Here is an 8,282-nt window from a genome sequence, read left to right as displayed (position 1 = left end):
TGAAGGCACAGAACAACACAGTGTCAATGTATATGGCAAGAAAGAGAGAGATCCAGCAAGAGAAAAAGTGAGAAATGTTAAGGTTTCCAGGATCATTCTGATCACCTTTCTTGAAAATAGGCACAATGATGGCAAGACCCCGTTCCTCAGGGATGCAGGTTGTTTGGTCTATACAGTACTGGTAAATAAGGCAGCAAGTACAGGGATCCACCAGTCCAAGTTGGTTTTAAACAATTCAGCAGGAATATTATCACTGCCGGGGTTTCAAGCTTGTGTTTACAATATGTATATGGATATACATACATATTGCCAAGTCGGGCACATCAAATCAAATATGCAGATCAGGCAAATGAGATGCTTGTTTCTGGTGAATTTTAATAGCAAACTCTAAAACATCTCACTCCAGAAATCACATCCATTTTTATAGATACAGGTTGAGACTCCCATATCCAGAATTCTGAAATTCTCCAAAAACCAAAACTTTTTTCACGAGTGGCTGAGATAGTGGCACCTTTGATTTCTGGTGGTTCAGTGTACACAATCTTTGTCCCAGGTGCACAATTATTAAACATATTGTATAAATTACCCTCAAACTATGTATATAAGATATATACGAAACATAAATAAATTTTGCCTTTAGACTTGGGTCTCATCTCCAAGATATCTTGTTATTTGCATGTAGCATTCCCGCTGGCAAGCCCCGGGATGCGACCCCCTCCCAGGATAGCAATGTTCATCAAGATTGAGATGTGGCAATCCCGTTGGCAGACCACAGGATTGCGACCCTCTTTCAGGGTGACAATGCTTTATCCATAATTAGATAGATAAGCCCATGTTGACTCGGCTGGGCTAGTCTACACATCCTGCTTCCTTTGCTAATTGGAACTCACCTAAGCACATACTGGTCACATAACCTAGCAAATGATTGTAAGACAGACAATGAGTTAAAGTAAACATTATGACAATAAAAGGCCCAGCCAAGACCTGGCTGGGGAGAAGCTTGTGCACCCCCATTCCTGTCTCTGCGTCTCTTTGCCGCGACATTTGCATATATGCAAATACAGATATCCAAAAATCCAAAAATAAAATTAATTAATAAATAAAAATAAAATAAAAAAATCCGAAACCCAAAAAGCTTCTAGCCCCAAGCATTTTGGTTAAGAGATACTCAAACTATACTTCATTTCAACTATTTAACTTCACAGTTGTCATCTTCCTTCATATTATTATTATTATTATTATTATTATTATTACTATTATTATATTTATTTATATCCCGCCTTTCTCTTAAGGCTGGGAGTCAGGGCGGCTTACAACATTAAAAAACACCATACAGTTAAAAACATACAAAAATAGTATATTAAAATAGAATTTAATTACTACAATAATTTAAAACAAATTCAGTGCTAAAATCAAGTTTTAAAAGATTAAAAGTCTTAAAATACATTAAAATGATATACAGTCGGTCCTTCTTATACACGGATTTTTTATACACTGATTTAAGCATACACGGTTTGAAAATGTTCCAAAAAAGTATAAATTTACCTTGATGTTCCATTTTTTTATTAGGGACACCATTTTGCTATGTCATTATATTTAATGGGACTTGAGCATACACGGATTTTGTTATACACGGGGGATCTTGGAACCAAACCCCAGCGTATAACAAGGATCCACTGTAACAACATCGCATCACATGCCCCATCATACCCATTTCTTTTAAATTGTCTGATTCAGGTCCAGTTGAAGGTTTACTTTTCTCTCTGTGTTGTGTAGCTTACAACTCCATGGAGGGGGGGAATCAGCGTATTGAAAAATACGGTTATTGTTTTAACATTCAAACATAACTGAGTTAAAAACAGGGGGAGTGTGTCCCTGTTATTTCTGCTGCACCTCTCAGCAGCTTTTCAAACCATCAACCATGGTGTCTTTCTGGGCCTCCTCTCTGGGATGGGACTCTGTGTGTGTGTGTGTGTGTGTGTGTGCTCAGTCAGAAAGAAGTCCCTCTGATTTTTTTTAATTAAAATTTATTAATACATTCTAAAACAAATCATGACAACAAACAGTACACCAAAACAACAATAAATAAAGACAATAACCCAGGTAAGGCCCTGAAAGTTATAGATAAAAGGTGTATTCAGGGATCCTGAAAGACATCTTTCCATAAAAATTTAGCTCAGATTGGGGGATGTCTAGAGACTAAATCTCGCTGGATGTATTCAATAAATGGGTCCCAAATCTTATGGAAGGTCAATCCAAAGTGTAAGCCTCTCGCTCGGTTGTTCTTCTCTGCCATTTTATCCATTAACCACAAGCCCCAGAGTCTAGTCCCTCTGATTTGGTGTAATGGAGGAAGGCTTGCAAACTTGCATTCTATTTTGTAACTGGACAAATGCAGGTTTGTATTAGCATGGTGCAGCGTAGCAGTTTGAGCGATGGACTCTGGATCACGTCCTCTATTTGATCACGTCCTCAGTTTTTTTCTGGAATGTCCTCCATTTCACAGTGCCTTGTTCTTCTTTGAGGTGAGGACATTAGGACATTGGGTCACCCTGTTTTAGCCTTAACACTTTTTGTGCTTTCAAGGCTGGTGCCACAAGAGCAACTTAACCCCGTCATGTTGCGCTGTTATGTGTGGGAGTGTACATCCGCACAGCAGTGATAATCAGGTTTGACACCATTTTAACTTCCCTGGCTCAATGCTATGGAATTCTAGAGTATTCCAGAACAATGCTCTGGTGCCACAATTAATTCTATAGCACCGAGTTAAAGCAGTGTCAAACTGGATTATTTCCGCTGCCGAAATGCCTGTAAGAAATAACTCTCTAAGGCTCCATCCACAGTGCAGAAATAACTTGGTTTGAGATCGCTTTAACTACCCTAGGGAATTCTGGGAACTGTAGTTTTGTGAGACATTGCCTTCATTTCAGCACAATGGACACTTGAAAGGAATGATTTCAGTGTAGATTCAGTGAAGGGTGCGTTGTTGCTGCGCATTCAGAGTTCTGGGAGTATATTGCAAGCCTACAAGGCATTTTAATAAAGGTCCAAAACATACTGCAGAAATACTAGTTTGAGACTGCTTTAACTGCCAGGGAATTATAGGGACTGTAGCTTTGTGAGACACTGAGCCTTCTCTGTCAGAGAGAGAGAGAGAGAGAGCGCTCTGGTGCCACAACGAACTACAATTCCCAGGATTCCTTGGCGCTGAGCCAGGGCAGTTAAACCAGTCTGAAACTGGATTATTTCTGCAGCGTGTTTTGGCCCAAGGCCTCACCCATAGGGCAGAAATAACTCGGTTTGAGATTGCCTTAACTGCCTTGGCTCAATGCTAGAGAATTCTGGGAACTGTAGTTTTGTGAGATATTGAGCTTTCTTTATCATCAGAAACTACAGTTCCCAAAATCCCCTGGCGCTGGGGCAGGGCGGTCGAAAAGGCCTCAAGGTGGATTATTCCTGCAGAGTGTGTTTTATTTACTGTTGTTTTCATTTATGAGTGTATTTTCTTTATTGTTTACTGATTAGCCTTTGGGCCTAAGGCCTCACCCGCGGGGGAGATAAGGCGCTTTGACACGGCTCCATGCTATGGAATTCTGGGAATTGGAGTTTGTTGTGGCCCCAGAGCGGAGCGAGTTTGTTGCGGCTCTGCTCTGGGGCCACAACAAACTCCAGTTCCCAGAATTCCATAGCACGGAGCCAGGAAGAGTTAACTCGTTGTCGAAGCGCCTTATTTCCTCCGTGTGGCTCCTAGTCAGAGCCTTTAACCCTTTAGGCTCCTCCTTTTGGTTCCCTCACCATAAAAAACGGCCTCCTCAACGGCCGGCGGCCGGCCTCTCTGCGCATGCGCAAAGCCCTCCGAACTTAGCCTAGCGCTGGCTGCTTCTATCTCCGAAGACGAGAAGAGAAGCGAAAGAGAGCGAGGAAGAGTGGAGAGGAGACCCGGGCAGAAGGAGGTGAGTCGCCCAGGGCGCCCTCCGTCCCGCTCCTAGCTCTCCCTTCCTTGGCTCTCCTACTTTCACCCAGAGAGCCCGGCCCTTGTCTGGGGCGAAGGCAGGGAAAGACGCCCCTGACCTCCTCGCCCCTTTTCTCCTGCTGCTCTTGCCCCCAACCACTAGGCTTCCCTCCCTCCCTCCCTCCCGCCATTTTGTGGCTCCTGAAGAGGGCAGAGCCCGACCTCCTTTGAGTTCTGGCTGGCTCTCTCTGGAGCTTCTGCGGCGAAGAAGTTTTGGGGGAGACGCCAACTTCCTTCCTTCCTCCCTCCCTTCCTCTTCTTCTCCCGGGCAGCCCTTCCTCCCTCTCCCCACAGGGCTTCTCCTTCTTAAACTGTTTCAGGGGCTGGACTATACTGATTGCCCATAGGGACACATTGGACATGCTTCCTAGCTTTCCATATGGGAAGGGATTCTCCTGTTATTTCCAATGGCAAGGATCTCCCCAAGTCTTCCCCTATATCCCCCCATAGGCATGCATCGCCCTGCGTGTCCCTAGGGGCACGTCTTCCCCTATACCCCCCCATAGGCATGCATCGCCCTGCGTGTCCCTAGGGGCACGTCTTCTCCTATATCCCCCTATAGGCATGCATCGCCCCGCGTGTCCCTAGGGGCACGTCTTCCCCTATACCCCCTATAGGCATGCATCGCCCCGCGTGTCCCTAGGGGCACGTCTTCCCCTATACCCCCCTATAGGCATGCATCGCCCTGCGTGTCCCTAGGGGCACGTCTTCCCCTATACCCCCCTATAGGCATGCATCGCCCCGCGTGTCCCTAGGGGCACGTCTTCCCCTATACCCCCCTATAGGCATGCATCGCCCCGCGTGTCCCTAGGGGCACGTCTTCTCCTATATCCCCCTATAGGCATGCATCGCCCCGCGTGTCCCTAGGGGCACGTCTTCCCCTATACCCCCCTATAGGCATGCATCGCCCCGCGTGTCCCTAGGGGCACGTCTTCCCCTATACCCCCCTATAGGCATGCATCGCCCCGCATGTCCCTAGGGGCACGTCTTCCCCTATACCCCCCTATAGGCATGCATCGCCCCGCATGTCCCTAGGGGCACGTCTTCCCCTATATCCCCCCATAGGCATGCATCGCCCCGCGTGTCCCTAGGGGCACGTCTTCCCCTATATCCCCCCATAGGCATGCATCGCCCCGCGTGTCCCTAGGGGCACGTCTTCCCCTATATCCCCCCATAGGCATGCATCGCCCTGCGTGTCCCTAGGGGCACGTATTCTCCAAAGGCTGTGTTGTACAGAGATCTGTGTTGTATGCTGTGGCAAGAATGTGTTTGGCAAAGTCCCAAACTGTACAACTGTCTTTTATGTTCCTCTCAGAAAGATGGAAGCATAGTCTATAAGCAAAATGCTGCTTATATTTAAGTTTTATATAGTTCGCCATGTATACAGAAAAGCGGGCAGAGAAATGTGCTCCATAGACAGTGTCCCTCCATTTCATATGGCTGCTCACCGACTCTGTCCAAAGGCAACAACATCCCTCCTGCCTTTGTCCCTCAGTCAGCATCTAAAGCTGAACATGTCACCTTCTCACTATCCCCACATAGAGGTAGTTATACAGTTTTACCGTATATACTCTTGTACAAGCCGAGGGAGGTTTCAGGGTCAAAATCCTGGGTTTTGATAAGACCCATGTATAAATCGAGGGTAAAACTTAGGGAGCTATAAGGAAGGATGGAAAGGGGGAAATACCACTTCCCTCCCTCCTTCTCTGGACCTCTAGGAAGCAAGTGGATTTAAATGTAGAGTTGTTTCCATAGGAAGCAAGGTCTTGCAAAAGGGACTGGAGAGATGGTTTTAAATGGAGAGGTTATTTTGATAGGAAGCCAGGGACCAGAGAGAGAAGCAAGTGGATTTAATGGAGAGGTTTTTCCATAGGAAGCAAAGACTTGCAAAAGGGACTGGAGGAGGAAGGAATTGCACTACTGATGTATTGATCCTTATATAAATTTTAGGGTCAATTTTGGGGCATACATTTCTCAACTTATAATCGAGTATAGACAGTAATTATAAAAGGCTTTCCTGGGCATCATTTCACTCCATTCATCTGCAAAAGCTTATACTACAACTTCTACACACTACAAGATTCCCTTGCATTGTATGTAGGAGTTCTTGACTAATGCTGTAGGTTGTCTTACATAAAAGTCTTCGTATTGCACATTGAGGTCCAGTTTGAGACCACTTTATCTGCCCTGGTTCAATGCTAGGGAATTCTGGGAACTGTAGTTTTGTGGGACATTGAACCTTCTCTGTCAGAGAGCTCTGGTGTCACAATAAACTACAGTTCCCAGGACTCCCTAGGACTGAGCCAGGACAGTTAAAGCGGCCTCAAACGGGATTATTTCTGCAGTGTGTTTTGGACCTGAGAGTTTTAGCACTGCTTTAACTGCCCTGGCTCAAGGCTGTGGAATTCTGGGAGTTGGAGTTCGTTGTGGGGCACAGAGCGGAGTTAAAGGTGTGCCAAAGCAGGTTATTTCTCCAGTGTGGATGCAGCCCCAGTCTCCAAAGAAAAAGAAACTTTCAACATTTCTTCAAGCAAAATTTTGCTGCAAGGAAGGCTCCCCTTTTCTCTGTGTATCCGACAACTAATTATAGATTTGATATCCCTAACGAGGTATGCTTTGATTCACCAAAGCTTAGGGTATCATCAGTCGGTTGGTTTTTAGTGTCACCACCAGATTTTTTAAAAATGCATTTCTCTGTTGTCTAAGGCGTTTTTCTTTTCTTTATTTTTTGGAGGAAGGTATCAATATTTTTCAGTGAAGGAATTTAACACTTTTGACTTCTGAAGAAAGTACAATAATAGTGGATGGAGCTTCTGTTTTAGGGGTATATAGGAGGGTTGTAGTACTGCAGCAACAGCTGTAAAACATTTTTTCCCTCACATATTAATGTATTATTTCTATTTTATCTCTGACTCTTGAACCTGTAAATTTGTATTTTAGTTAAGCGCCCTTCCTTCTCATCCCATATTGCTTGCTTTCTTCATCACATTATATATATGTGTGTGTCTTCTTCTCTTCGGGTTCCATTTATTAACCTTTTGTCCTTTTGTTTTCTTTCCATTCTCTTGAGCTCTATTTTGTGTTTCTGTTACTGTTTTTGAACCCCACACAGTACTCTCCATTTACATTTTCATCCTCTCTCTTTTCTGCCCCTTTCCTTTCATTTAAGCTCTGCTTTTATTGTTCCTTCCTTCAACACAGTTTGGCCAACAAGGTAGAATTAATCAAATCTACTGTAGGTATGAATAAATATGGATCTAAGTGGCAGATTCAGCAGTTCATCTAATCCATATATATATATATATATATATATATATGGAAAACTCCTTGGCAAGACATAGAGTAAGACTCTGTGTGAGAATTGCACTGTTTGAAACAGTTAGCTACCTACATTTACTCTGAGTGGTGATGCTATAGGTATAATCTAATACAGTTTGTTTCTCTGTTATAAATTAGTCCAGAGACATGAAGTTTATATTTTAAGTAATAATAATAATTTTATTACGGCCATTTGGCCAGCACAATTACAAAATTCCAGTTTAAAACACAACAGATTAGAGAATATAAACAAATTACAGTCTATAAAAAGTAAGGATAAAAAGCAATGATAGGACAGCATGATCAGGCAAACACACAACAATGAGTAGGCTGCCATCACCTCGCAAACAACTCTATCATATTATGACATATTGGTTCAAAATTCACAAACATATCCCCTATCCAAGCAAGAGTTAAACTACAAAGTGCCATTAATCAGATGCAATTGATTACTAATTTACAAATTTTACCGTTAAATCAAGCCCTCTGTACAGATTTTGAGATTATATTATAACATATTACATCTGTTTAACAAACTGTTTACGATTTGCAATGGCAGCTGCAAATAATTGTGCAACTGCTTGCGTTATATCTTCCTTCTGATCTGCAAGTAGTAAATTTGTATAAAATTTCTCTTGTCTGCCTGGAAACTGCAGCACAATTGGTGTTATATATAAAGCACGTATTTCTGTATACAAAGAACAGCCAAAGAGTACATGATTAATATTTTCGATTTCCTCTGAGCCACAAGGACAGTATCTGTGTTCGTAAGGGATCTTTTTAAATCTGCCCTCCAGGACTGCTGAGGGTAAGATGTTAAACCTTGCTGACATGAAAGCTCTTCTAAATTTCGGGACATTCAAATTCTCAAAATATTTTGCACATTTGCCAGGTCTACTGGATTCCCTAACAGGATGTAAAGTTAGTTGGCTTATATGAGTCTGGAAATCAA

Source organism: Sceloporus occidentalis, unplaced genomic scaffold (assembly GCF_023333645.1).
Source record: "Sceloporus occidentalis isolate IW3139 unplaced genomic scaffold, rSceOcc1.0.p SCAF_20, whole genome shotgun sequence".
Classification (NCBI taxonomy): Eukaryota; Metazoa; Chordata; class Lepidosauria; order Squamata; family Phrynosomatidae; genus Sceloporus; species Sceloporus occidentalis.
The sequence above is the reverse complement of the archived record's forward strand: the minus strand, read 5'-3'. Positions refer to the sequence as shown.